The sequence below is a fragment of the Astatotilapia calliptera genome, chromosome 18 (assembly GCF_964374335.1).
Source record: "Astatotilapia calliptera chromosome 18, fAstCal68.1, whole genome shotgun sequence".
Taxonomy (NCBI): domain Eukaryota; kingdom Metazoa; phylum Chordata; class Actinopteri; order Cichliformes; family Cichlidae; genus Astatotilapia; species Astatotilapia calliptera.
In genome coordinates, this window is record NC_137439.1 from 26,989,652 (window position 1) to 27,003,729 (window position 14,078).

At 43.0% G+C, this 14,078-nt stretch overlaps 1 protein-coding gene across 1 annotated transcript in view; it reads left to right on the forward strand.

Moving 5' to 3' along the window:
* The first annotated feature begins 4,301 nt into the window (after positions 1 to 4,301).
* LOC113010063 (uncharacterized) overlaps positions 4,302 to 14,078 on the forward strand; it is a 59,711-nt gene continuing 49,934 nt past the window's right edge. The window contains exon 1 of the mRNA XM_080293301.1: positions 4,302 to 4,857. The gene's annotated coding sequence lies outside the window, so the exon portion shown is untranslated. The remainder of the gene's footprint in view (positions 4,858 to 14,078) is intronic.

A 14,078-nucleotide genomic window follows, 5' to 3' on the forward strand; every position in this document is an offset into this window, starting at 1 on the left:
CACTGCATCTGTTCAGTTGCATGAATCCTAATGCTGATTCACTACCTTTTTGTGGTTTTTCATTTCTTGACTGCTGCTTCAAGGTCACAACACTTAATCCTTTGACACTGAAGGATCCAGTAATACTTAAGCAGTATTAACTGATTTTTTTTCCCTGTTTGTTTTGAGCAATATAGGGCAGTGGAGCAAGCTGTTTTCAGCAATGACATAAAACGTGGATATGTCACAGATGTTAGCAAACAGCTGCCTTTTGAAAGCACACAAAATTTAATTTGGAGACATGCTGGCATGCAAATGTTTCCGCTCAAGCCAAAGAAGAAGTGCTTAAAGAGCGTTTCCTGCCTCCCATTTCCCGCTGTGGTCTCAGTATGATCGTGTTGAATAGGACCATACTCAGACCACACTGACTCCGTATGATCTCAGTCAATAAGTTATGATTTTTTTTTAAGTTTCTGGGTCTACATTGATGGACAGTTGTGGACTTTAACAAATAGTTGACTTGCATACATTTCCATACTATACTTCCCAACAGAAGCACTACTTCCAAAGACATGCTAACTACCACAAAACAGAAAAAACAAAACAAAACACTACTATAAAATGATATTGGAGGATGGATGAGTCCATTAACTGTTTAGGAAATACAGCCATTTGTATGCACACTTTCTCATGTCTTAATGCATTCAGTCTTGTATTTAATAACTCTATCGGGTTGAGATCCAGTGACTGACTTGGCCATTGAAGAATATCCCACGTCCCTCCTTTGAGAAACTCCTGGGTTGCTTTTTTCCATATGCTTTGGCTCATTATCCACTTTTGTGACATGCTGTCTGATCACTTTTGAATCTGAGCAGAGAGTGCAGCACTGTACACTTCACAATTCATCCCGCTACTTCTATCATCAATCACATCATTAGCAGCCATATATTCCCATGCCATATTACTGCCTCCACCATGTTTGACAGATGACGCGCTATACTTAAAATCACGAGTTGTTTCTCACCGTCTCCATGCTTTTGTCTTCCTATCATTTTGGTTATGCATAAATAAAAGTATGGTTTCATCTTTCCACAACTGTGTCAGCTCTTTGGATGTTTCTTTTAGATTTTGCTTTTCATTTCAAAAATGTACCAAATTCTTGATTTGACAGTCTGTGTATAAAAAAAGCTGTAATTTTTATAAACCCACTTCAATTAAAGTTCAAAGTCTCGCCTTCAATCCCACCATGGTTTTATGATTCAAAATCCACCATGAAAGCGTGCAGAGGCAAAACTAGAAAAAAAGGTGCCTTTGAGCAAAAAGCTATTGACCTAACTACAATAGCAGTGCAGTCCCAGCTCATATACACAATAAATGATAGTCACATTGAACAACTTGCTCATTTCCTTCAATAATAAATATGAGCACTACCACAGGTGTTCTGTCTCAGTCCCCTGAGAAGTGTGCCCCCTAGACCCACAGCCGATGGAGTACATCATGATTACCCGTGGTACCGGAAATGAAGTGGCCCGGGGTGAGAGCGATAAAAGGAGTGGAACTTCTCAGCAGTCGGAGTAGTCAGAGTCAGGGGTCACATGTCATTTATCGATGTCAGGCTTTGCCCCGCCGTGCCTCTCTGAATGCTAATCGCTCACGCTCTGCTGTGACAATACGATTAGACTTGATTAAAACAGTCTATTAGCATAGAACCCACAGGCTGGGCAAACATCCTTCTTTCCTGGAAATCATGCTCACTCTGAGTGTCGAAACTGCAACTGACTGGACGTGCACTTATTGTTCGTGTTTTTGGCAACCTTCATGCCCAGAATCAGAGGCAAATCAGCACTGTGTTGGTACAATAACCTTTTTCTTTGTCCTTGAAATACACATCGTGACCCCGAAGCTGCCGCTCTGACTCAAACAGGGAACTAATTATTGATCAGCTTTCATGCCGAGGTTTTGCAAGGTAGCCACCAGTTACCCATCTCCCCTTAGGGAGCTGACTAATCATTTGCCAGGGTGCGGCGATGAGAATTTTGACTTAACTAATCTCTGGATTGAATGGAGATTAACTGCCACGTGGGGTGACGGCTCTCCTCTTTGTCTTTTTTGTCTGGACGGGGATCTGTTCTCCTTATCTTATCACCCTGCCTCATTTCTCCGGGGCAGTTCCCTGCCGTTATCAATTTGGCTCCATCTACATGGAAATCAAAGCCTTTCCAGAAGTGGAATACGATTAGGGAGGGGGGAAAAGTCTAATCTTTCCCCTTTTGGTTCATGCCACCAAAAAACCTACGATGAACCGAACAAATGAACAACAACAAACACTTCCTGTTATTCTTAATTTAGGGACTGTGTGCGTATTTGCCTAAAGAGAGCCTGTGGAGAGGGGTTTATTAATGCTGACTGGTTGACAGTGGTTGGGAACAGGGAACTGGGGAATTGACAATGGCTGCAGTGGACCCTTTAATCATTTGTAACTCTCAGTTTCACTTCGGCTCTTTATATAACTTCACTCTTCTCTGTGGATGACTGAAGGGTCATCAATAAGACAAACAATAGTTGCCCACAGACCAGTTGTACCACATATTTTTGACATTGCCCCCATCTGATAACATGTGCTCGCTGCAGGTGGACATTCAACCCACAGCTGCCAATGTACTGAACCATAATTTCCCCTTTACAGTGGAGGTGGATGAATGGGTGAACAAGGTGGCACAAAAGTGACGAGTTCCTGCATAACTCACGAAGCATTTCAACTGCGAGGCTTCTTTTTGTCTCTGGGCCTTGGAAATGAGGATTAACTCTCGCCTCACAGGACACAGCTGCCTGATTCCACTCCTGACACTGACCTCCTTTGTTTCTTTTTAATGACCAAAGAGTAGAGGACTGTGTGTGTGTGTTTGTGTGCTTGTTTGTGTGTGTGTCCAGTAGCAGGGGTGTCCGATAAAGAGCGGGAGGTTTACAGAGGGGATTAAAACCCAAACAGCAGCTTCCCTCCGTGGTAAACAAAAGTACATGGGGATGTGCAGTGTGTGTGTGTGTGTGTGTGTGTGTGTGTGTGTGTGTGTGCGCCACCGCTCGTGACACCAGACAAAAAGAGGAAGACTGAGTCCATCTGTGAAAGCAGCAGGATTAAGCTGTGCTCAAGCCAGGAGCTACACGTCAATCAACCGCTAAGTGTTTGTGCGTGTTCTTGTGCCAATGTGCATATGTGTGTGTGTGTGTGTGTGTGTGTGTGTGTGTGTGTGTGTGTGTGTGTGTGTGTGTGTGTGTGTGTGTGTGTCACATGCACAACTGTACACCCACATACATGTGCTCTTCTGATCCCACAGCGAGGACCCCAACTTTGCTGAATTCGTTCATAATCTGTGGGATGGAGCGAAGCCAGCGATACGTCCGTCACCCAACATAAAAAAAGAGAGAAACTTTATTTTTTGTGAAATGTGTGAAGTTGGCACCCAAGCATGAATCGTATGTGGCTGACATCTCCTTCATACTGTAATGTGGGATGAAGACGATGCTTTAAAGTGCTTCAAAAACAAGTTTGACAACAAGAGGGCCGACAAAGTACCGAAATAATAATAATAAAAAACATAAATTCATTCTGCAGGAATGTTCTACATCATTAGTGTACAGTCAGTCCCCCCAACACAGGTCACCCCCTCTCAATGGTTGCTGGTGCTCTGTCTCTCTTTGAGAAGCTTGTTGTCTCCTTGTCAGGACCCCCGACTGTTTGCCCATAATGCACCAGCACTCCTGCATGGCACCCTGTGAGGGGTGGTGGTGGAGGGCAAGTCAGAAGCCTTCAATGCACGGGCCACAAAGACCAAAGGTAGGCGTGTGCTTGGAGAGGTGGGGGGCTTGACCTGGATGTTCCTCAATAAAAGGACCTTGAAGGCAGGGGATCATTACGCCTGCATGAGCCGGTGCGTGAACCTGGCTTTCTCCCCTTGACAATCTTAAGGGGTAAATTAAAATCAATACAGCCTATGATGAGGCGACTGCAGTGAGACAGGGGTGAGGGAAGGTAGGAGGTGGGGGAAAGAGGGAGAGAGAGTGAGCTTGGACTTGATGGATGGCTGGTTAAAGGGGGATGATCAATTACCCTGATGGATTGCTTTTTGGGGATCTCTGAAATGAGACAGATCTCTGCTCTTTAAAGGCAAATTCAGAAGGAATGGAGGCTCCACTCCAGTTTGCATGAGAGCCCTGCAAGGCAGGAATATTATTCACTTACATCTTTGTTGTTGTGAGAAGTGGCAACTGGTCCCTCCTCCTCTCCAGAATCCTTTATTTTTCGAAAATGTTTAATCCCCTTCGTCCCCTCCCCCCTCCACACATTCTCCCTCCAACGGATCCCCTCTCTACATTATTCTCTGTGCATTTTAATTTTTTTTCCTTCTTCTGTCACCGGGGGCCCAGTTTTTCCCCGCCTACTCTCCTCATTTAAGCTTGAAACTAGAATACTGGAGCCAAGAAATAGTTAATCTCTCCGGCTGCTGCTATGATTGGCCGCTGTATTCAGCGCTTCAGCCTCCTTGAATGAGAAATAGGGGTAACCAAGCAACTTCAGTGCTGGGGAGAAGAAGATAAAAAAAGCAAAAAGATGACAGGGCTTTACGGGATTTTCACAATGATGGAAGAATTTTGAAGCTGTTAACAGAAGAAAGAAAAAAAGAGGAAGAGGCAATGTGATTTCACCTTGAGTGTCCGGCAAATGGAATTAACAAATGGATTTTCTTAAACGCGCTTCCTCCCTCTCTCTCCCTCTCTCGCTCGTTGAGGGGGGGGAATAGAGCGCTCAAATGAAGGAGACACAGATGTGGATTAAAACGCACAAATGGGACACTTCAGAAAAGCATCCACTGAGAAAAGGTGAGTAACATCTCAGCTTTTCTTTCTTTTTTTGAGGGGTGTGGGATGAAGAGGTGCTTCAGCATTAAACTGTGAAACTACAGAGCTGTTTAAGGATGCAAGGCAGCTCAGCGACATGTCAAGATTTATGGATGGGATGCGTTGAACGAAAATGGGTTGCGAACCAGTCCGCTGTGGATGACCGGGATACAAACACACACAGAGTGAAAAAAAAGAAAGAAAGAAAAAGAGAAACAAATGTGATCATGAAGCTGTGAACCTGATCGTCGGTGCTGCTTTGATGGATTTGAACGTGGAGTCCTCTGAAGCGCAAACGCCGGTCGCCTGTCAAATAACCCGCTGTCCCACGTCAAATTGCGCATAAATTACAAAGTGACGTTTGGGTTTTGATTGTTTTTAAACGATTTCAGCGGGTTAGCTGCTCATAGGGGCTTTTGGCTGTAGGATTTCGTGTAAAGGAACAAGTGTGAGAACAGGCGAAATCTTTTTTTCTCTGCCCACCACGTCTGTTGCTCTCGCCCCCCTCCACAATATTCAAATGAAGAGATGTTCTGCTGCAACAGCAGTAAGTCATCCTCAAACGAGTGCGTGTTAGCCCGCTCCGATGCTGAGCGAATGGATGAATGATGACGCATATGTTGATAAATGTATTGATTTCAGTGCGGAAGCGGTCAGGGAATGCTCCGCGGGCTGCAGTAGTAGGGGCTGAGTACCTGTGGATGAACGGTTGGATGGGAGCGCACAGCGCACAACGGCGCCGGTCTGTCCGGCAGCGGTGAGCAAAAATGTGCCAGAAACCAGTGCGTGGGCCTTCAGTGTGAGTCCTCCGGTCAGCAGCGACGTTCGTGGGTCAGTGTGGAGGTGGAAGCATTCCAGTTAGTCTTGGAAGACGTGGATGAGGTGGGTGGGTGGGGGGTAGCGTGAGACACGACTTCCATTTGCGTCATTTAAACATTTTTATTTTATTTTTTATGTTGATTTTTAATATATGTCTGGATTTGTAGGACTTACTTGCGTTGTATAAGAATGGCTAAACTTTGGTTATTTTATTTTTTAAAAGTCTGTTATCATTCTTGGTTCTATATTTAAAGATAACCCTAAACAGCAAGGTCCATCCCTAGTCCAGAGGCATTTCTTAATTAATTAAAAAGAGCCAAATATTGACAAAAATATAGTTTTTTCTGTTAAATCATTCAATAGAACAGGCTACTGTCCTGGCTGTTTATTATTTTGTTTTTCCCAATCATAACCTCTCAAACCCAACCCCCCTCCCCCTTTGGGTAAAATTGAATTGGAGCCAGTGTTACCAGTTCAAATGCAAAGTTCATTACTGGACCATATGTCAGTCATGATGCTCTGTGTTTTCTACATGGGTGCTTGTATGAGAGCAGCCGTAAATGATGGGAAATGAGCACTGTAGTGGAAATGTAGTAACACAGCAGCCATCAGCTACAGATCAGGGTGCTGCTGAAACACTGTGGCTCACCTGCATCTTGTTCATGCCGTGGTTTGGTGGGATAAAAGCGAAGGTCTGGGGCTAGGATTCTCATGCTGGTGCCAAAGTTCACTGGCGATTTCTGCAAGTCGCCCAAACTATCCTTCGTAATCTCCTTAGTGAGGATGCTCTGCAACAGAGCCTAAGCTGTGCTCAGTAGGTCGATCGTGGGATGGATGTGTTACCACTCTCACACACACATGCTATAATTTCCGGTTGTCACCCCCAGACATTTCTTTGCAGCCCAGTGTGAATTGTGGTGCTTAAGATAGAGCTCAACAAAACACTAGAGAGCATTAACTTCTCCAGTAAGGCCTTCTTTGTTGAGACTCCCAGTGGAATCAAGGCGCTTCATTTAGCTCCTGAAAGCGAAAGCAGCCGGTGCATATGGTGGATATAGCTTATCTAATTAAGACCATAATGAATTTTCCCCTTTTGCATTTGGAGGAAAGGTGGTTTGGGTATTTCTTCTCTGTGTTAACTCTTCACGATTGCATTGCAACAGTGTTGGAGCATTTTCAGCCTGTTGTTGTTTTGCACTTCTTAAATCTTTGGGTTTTTTCACCCCTTTGCCGTACCGTGCACACTCTGCTTCTCTTCTTTTGTTTCTGCTGGAAGCCTGGTGGATTATCGCATTTGTAGTTTCTCTTCATCTCGCAGCGGCATTCCCTCAACATGAACTACCAAGTGCTCTGAGGTAATACGTCTAACAAACAGGGCCTCGTACTGACACTAATGCAGTTTCAGACTCAGACACATGACTCCCGGAGTGGCCTGAATCTTTTATAAAAAAAGTAGCTTTAATGAGCAAGATTGTGCCTGAGTTCTGATTTTTGCTGGCGGCCTTATCACATTTAGTCTGTTCATTAATAAAGATGTGGCCCCTGGCAGAGGCAGGTCAGAGGTGACCTCGCTTGCAGGAGTTGAACAAAAGGGGGGAGATTGCTCCGATAACGGTGTATTGTAAAAAGCTGAATGATGCACACGTTCCCCCCCCCCCCCCCCCCCCCCAACCCGCCACCCTCCTGGGAGTGTAATCACCATGACAGGTGCAGGGAGAGTTGGGGCAACTTAATGTGTCAGAAGCAAGAACTCAGACTACTTGGTGTGAAATCAAAGAGCAAAAAAAAAAAAAACGGCCTTCCATTTTACAGAGTGCCATGTGCTGCACTAGGTTTTGGGATGAGTAACTTTGTTGAGTTTACATCAGCAAACTGGCACCATCTTGAAGTAATCCAACACAACCCCCCATTAAATTGTTTTGTTTTCTGCTATTTTGATGAACAAACAAAGTGTTAAATACTAAACTTTAAAGGTATTGGAAGGAATAGCAAGTATAAGTTGGTTGTCACATTACACCGTGGAATCTGTCAGTATCACACATTTGACCTGACAATATGTCCATTTTTGCTGTGGTCAGTTTGTGGAAAGCACGCAAACTTTGAGGGGAGGACACATTTTGTGATTTTCTTGGGTCAGAGTTTTCATGTTGTTGTTTCTGTATTAAAAAATCATACAATATTAGGCATTTAAACTGGACTTTTATTAAAAAGTTGAAGGTAATAGCTTTGATTTGAATCAGTTCTTCACTACCCAACCAAAGCCATTTGGTAGCTAGGTCTCACTGTTACCCTGTGGTTGATTCTTTGTTGACAGAATGGTTTTTGTTGAGCCATAAACCAGAGGAAGTATGGCTTTGTTGTGTTGTCTGCTAAAACTGATCACACAAAGACTTTATCCCTGAAAAACAGAGGTGTATGTTTGTCATGACTGACTTGTGTGATGCTGAGGGATGTATAGGCTTGCTAAATCACAACAAGCAACCTTATGGAGATCCCAGAAACTTTCCTTACCTGGTTGATCGAGCATGCATAAGGACTTAAATGGAGAGCAGTCAGTTTGATATTGATGCAGTTCATTTTTCTTCTCACTTTTACACCACCTTGCTCACTATTCCTCTGGTTACCTGTTGGAAAATCTTGCAAAAGAAATCTGTTTGTCTTTTAAAATATATACAGAACTTCTGGCCTTTTTTAAAATTATATCAGTGATACATCAGTGGAATTGGTTCTCTGTTGTTTTTGTGGCTTTTATAAAAGTGACATTATTAAAGCACTGAGAATACCTTAATTTCACTGCTCATAATACACAATAATTATCACTTGTTTAAATTCACATTTTAATTACAAGGTGTAATAGATGGTGTTCATTTCTAAATTTACATTTAGAAACACCATTGATAACTATGGAGACAACCAACCCCAGTTGGTGTTCACAACGTGTCATTGATGGTTAATTACTTTGTGATACAATTGACTGCAAAAATGAAAAGGATACCCATGTTTAGCTAGCACCATAAGCTCTGATTTAACAAAGGAATAGTTATTGAAAGCTATTCAATGATCAGCAATTCATGCAAGAGCAAAAAGTGTAACAACAAACCCTGGTCTACCCTACTAGCTATTTGGCTAATGAGGAACTTGGATAGCACCACAAAGTAGTGCCTTCCTTTTTTGTTTTATAGTTGCAGAGTTGAGAGTTGCATATGGTCACTAATATACATTCATTCCATCCATCATTGTGACTAACAAAGAGAAAAGCACAAGTACTGAAGTCTTCATTCCCGCGCCGGATAAACTTCTGTGCTAACAAGCTAGTGTGCAGCCAGTGGAGCCAAGCTAAAGCTAGCTGTTGCTGTTTGGTTTGAGTCTTTATGCTAAGCTGAGCTCACAGGCTGCTGGCTCCAGCATCTCATGCAGTTTAAGGTCATGTTGCCCTTATTGATTTTTTCATCTAACTCTCAGCATGAAAGCTGTTTTTAACGTCCTCTAGGACAGCCGTCCTGCTAAGAACCAAAATATCAGGCTTGGACAGACTTCACATCAGCAATATCATGGTAACAGGACTCGCTTATTGAACAATCTCTCAGTAGCATCAGCAAGCAGTCATACAGAATATAAAATGCGAAACTGGAAAATGTTCAAATGAAAATACTCTTTTTGGACCTGTTTCAGTATAAAAATTGGAAATAGTCCACACTTTACATCTTCCACAGGACAGAGGCTGTACTGCCTTGCAAGTTTCTGTCTCTCGCTTCATAAAGAGTATCTGAATGGAAAAGCTAATTCTGTTTATGCCTTATTAATACATATGTTAAATTGTTTCCAATTTAGCTATTATATCCAAAATTAAAGAAAGGCTGAAGATATTAAGCAAATAAATCCACTCACATTTACAAACAATCAAACTTATAAACTTCTCCATCCAAAACTATCTCATTGTGATTTAGACAATTGTAGATAAATATGTACATTCTGCAAAAACAGCAATCGAGTACTGCTTTCCTAACCTCTTGTCACTTATCACACTGATCCTTTTGAGCTGATAATGAGGCAGTGACCCTAACAGTATAAACAGTTTCACTGGACTCAGATGGGGAAGTGAATTACCAGTCAGTCATACAGTTATTTCCATTGTGCAGAGGCGGGTGGCTAGTAATCCCTGTGCCTTGGCCTGTAACATCTGGTGAGTGAGTGAAGTGTTCAGTGTGAAGCCAGCAGTGTCAGCCTGCCTCCTCTGTTCAACCGGGGCAGCCATCACTGCCCGCTTCACTTCCAGAGGACTGGGCAACTTCAATGCATCAATGACACCAGCCATCACAAGGGACATGTAGCATGCCAAACCAATGATTCATTAGGACTCAATTAGCTGGGAGGCATGGGGCGCCCTGCCATATGCCTCGAGGTTCAACAGCAATCTGTACCCACTCTCCGTTACTATAATCTCAACTGTATTTTGGCACTGTAAAGTCTGTACATGTGTGCTGTATCAGTGGTGTACAGTAGCAGCACAAGGGCTGCAGTCTGCTCTTTTCCGCAGAGGCATCGTCTTTGTGCTATTAAAACAAGTCAGTAGCAGAGTTTTAGCAGCTCTGTTTCCAGCCGCCCAGCTTTTGAGCTGGAAATGAGTCACAATGACCTTCAGCTCAACTCATGTTGCGCCAGTTGGCACCGTATGAAATACTCATCCATCTACTGAAGTATGAGACTGTGGAGCTCCAGATACTGTAAATCTTAGGAGGTAAGAAAGGCCCTCGCTCAGTATCGACTTCTCTTCCCTTGCCAAGAGGCGGCATGCGCTGCAGACAAGATCTATCCGCCCTCAAATCTAGTTTGTCTTCTTATCTGTGCCAAGGTAAAGGACCCCCTCACCTCATTCCACATGCCCCTGCCACTTAATCAAAGTGTTCCATAAACAGAAATAAATGAAATCAGATAGGAGCAGGAGGCAACCCCTTCGGGGTAAAAAAAAATCCATTAATCATCAACACTTTTGAGATTTGAAAAGCAAATGCTCATAATTTTCTCTATTTTACATTGATTTGTAGAAATTTTAGGTCAGACGTCCTTGAAGGAACGGCTGAAGCAGGTGTAGGGCTTTCTTTAGCGTATATATTTAAAGTGAAACCTCCCATGCACATAAGGAAATTAATGTCGGTCACACGCCTCCCTCCCTCCATATCTCCAGCATTTTCCGGCATATGATGGGACGGCTTAGCTGCTCATCCAAATCACATTTGATTGGATAAATTTATATGTAGGGCAGTGAAAGCAGGATGAGTCACTGAAAACACTTAACAAGAAAGGGATTTTGGTAAGGCAGTGTTCTCCATACAAACAGGTTTGCATCTCACGTGAACATCTTTAGCGGAAACCGGCCATCGTTCAGGAGGTTTTGTTGGTTTGGCTTTTGAATTTTCACATTTTAATTTGTGGAGCCTTTAGAAAATGAATGCACGTTTTTGCGCATTAAAGGCCTAACGTTTCAATAATACCAGCAATGAGTGAGGATACAGGCAAAGTAAGTCAAGTCGGAGCCACTCTGCCCCAGTTGTAAGCACGTGCAGCCACCCAACTGCACTCCTCCAGCGTTTTCACCGTATTACCCAGAAACGCTGCGTTCGCGTGACCCAATTTATCAGTCTCTCCTCCCCATTCATCTGCTCTCACAGATGCACTACAGGAGGCTCCATAAGAGCATCCATCACCTCAGAGTAGTGAGATCCTTCAGTTTCATCCCGCTGGCCCGTTCTACAACCCTGTTCCCAACAGGCAGGACAGCGGGTCCATATGTGGCTGGCGATTATAACAGAGTGCCAGGCTGGCAGCAGCAGCCTCGTGTTTCAGTCTGTAAAATATGTAATCAAATATAAGCTTAGCCATGTTTTTCTTCCACTGACAGTCAATTTAAATATTGTCTCTGCCACATCTCCTTACTGCTGTACTTCTTCAGCCCCCTGGAGATAATTGGGCTGTTTAGTTCAGCCCGGAGGAGCTATCAGATTAAGTTTTCATGTGATTTCATCTCCCTCAGATTCATGTCTTTTTTTTTTGTTGTTTTCCCCAGTGCTGCCATTTCAATCATTTACAATTTTGGAGTATCTGAGTAGCTAATTTTTTTTTCAATTCACGAAAAGGAGAACTTTATGCCTCTTATGGGAGGCTGTAGTTTGTGTTTCCAATACTCGGGATGCCCTCATTGGTATAAAAAAGGGAATCCTCACACATCTAAAGAAGTTTCAGCAGCAAAGGCTACGCTACAGCATAACCTTCAGGATTCACCAGAAAGCTGGTGTATTAGACTGCATTAGTATCTTTTTGTAGCGGATAAACTGGCTACTGAGTGTAGAATGTCTTTCATGTGGCCAAGCTGCTACACCGTAAAGATGTAGAAAAGCATAAACAGCATAAATAGATGCTGTAAAACTGCTGTAGCTCTTGCTGAGATCAAGAGAAATCTTCAAAAACCCAAAGTTCTCATTCTACCCTTAAAAAAAAAAAAAAAAGACAGAATTTATATTCATGCGATCGAAAGTGCGGGGAATGAGAGTACCACCTGAGTTATGCTTTTATTTTATCAGCGTACCGCGTCTTTTAATAACCAAGTCTGCTAAATTAAAAGATGCTGGTGCAGAACGTCTCGTAGCAGCGCCTGCAGGGAAGAGCCTCTGTATTTTTTATTTTTTTTGATGTGGAGTTGCACCGAGCAGCGAGCATCTGGCACAGCGGCGGCGGTCAGCATGACGCCTTCTGACGAGACCCTTTAGATCACTTCTCATCAGAGCGTCGCAGTTGGAGACCACCCTGATACTTTGCTCTAATCAGCCGTCAAGTGTCATATTCAGAAGACTTCACTCAGGCTTGTATCCAGCCTCCACTTTTGGTTTATACAAAACAACACCGAAGGAGCAGCTCCTTGGAGAGAGAGACGACACTTGTGTTGCTTGTGTGTGCATGATGTTTTTTTGGGGGGGTGTTTTCGCGATCTGTGCGAGATCCTGACCTTGCGACGCCATTGTAATGAGAGGCAGTGGAATATTTCACTTATCATTAGCAGCATGATTAGCTGCCAATGGGCTGTGCCTGACGTGGTTTAATCCTCCCAGTCTCCAGAGTGCGATAACATATGAGATGACAACAGTTTCACACCCAGTTTCACACCTCCCGTGGTTCCATACGTCGCAGCAGCCTAATCACTCATGTGAGATTAATGAGAGACGTTGAGGTGTGGTGGGAGATTCACTAATTACACCCGCGCATGCTGTAATGTAGTCGGGGGACTGGAGAGTTTGTGTGTCCGAGTGTATGTGTGTGGGTTTCTTAAGCTCTTTTTAATGTACAGTTTTATGAGATACCTGTTACTCCTTAGTGGGCGAGGATGAGCTACAACAAAGGTGACCTCGAGAGGAAAGAAGAAATGGCTGTGTGGGGAAGTGGAGTAACAAAGTCAAATCACTGCAAAATATCTTTAAACCTGGAACGTTAACAAGTTGTAGTGTAGAATTATTAAAGGTGCAGTTAGTCATTTTTTCGAGGGGGGGTTATTTCGATGAAAAAAGATTGTTGCACTGATGAATATGTGTGTAATTACGCCTTCAACAATCTGATGCATTCACATAGAAAATGCACAGGAGCGAGTGCAGGTTCCTAGCATATTTGAAGTGGCTAGGAAGGACATCTACCTTCTAATCACATTTCACATATGTGGTTGTTAGAAACATATGTGGTACGCAAAGGAGAAGAAAAGTGTTGTATCACTTGTAGGGACATAAAATTCATGTCTGCGTGAAGGTTCATAGCTACATTTTATTGTTAGAGACGGAGTTCCCTTTAGCAAAGAAGCAAAAAATGCAAAGAAAATGAAAAGAAAAAGAGACAACACCAATAGCATCACACACTCAAGTGTGCATAAACATGTTTGTTTATACCCATACTGTCGCACTTACTTATTGTGAGCAGATTAGATTAGATTAGACACATGACTGCTCAGGCTCTGGACTAGATTATAAATAATAAACTGAATATAAGTTAACATTATGCCGGCTAATTTTATGCTCAAATGTCCTAAAATCACACTTTCCCTCTGATAAATTTAGAGTTTATTTACTAACCATCAGATTCCAATCTTAGATCTACTTCAAAGGCAGTTTTGCTAATGCTGGCTAACAGCAGCAAAAACAGCAATGCTTACCAACAGAAAAGTTCAACATATCCTCATCAACTCACCTCAGTATTGCTGTTATTGGTCAGAACTGAGCTTCACTGACTAATCAACTCATGTATGAATCTTTTACAAAGGTTCATAACCTCTTTCAGTGTAAATAAAGGTGGCTGTTTCCCACCCAGCATTGATAGTGGACTGACAGCCTACATAACAGGAAAAACCT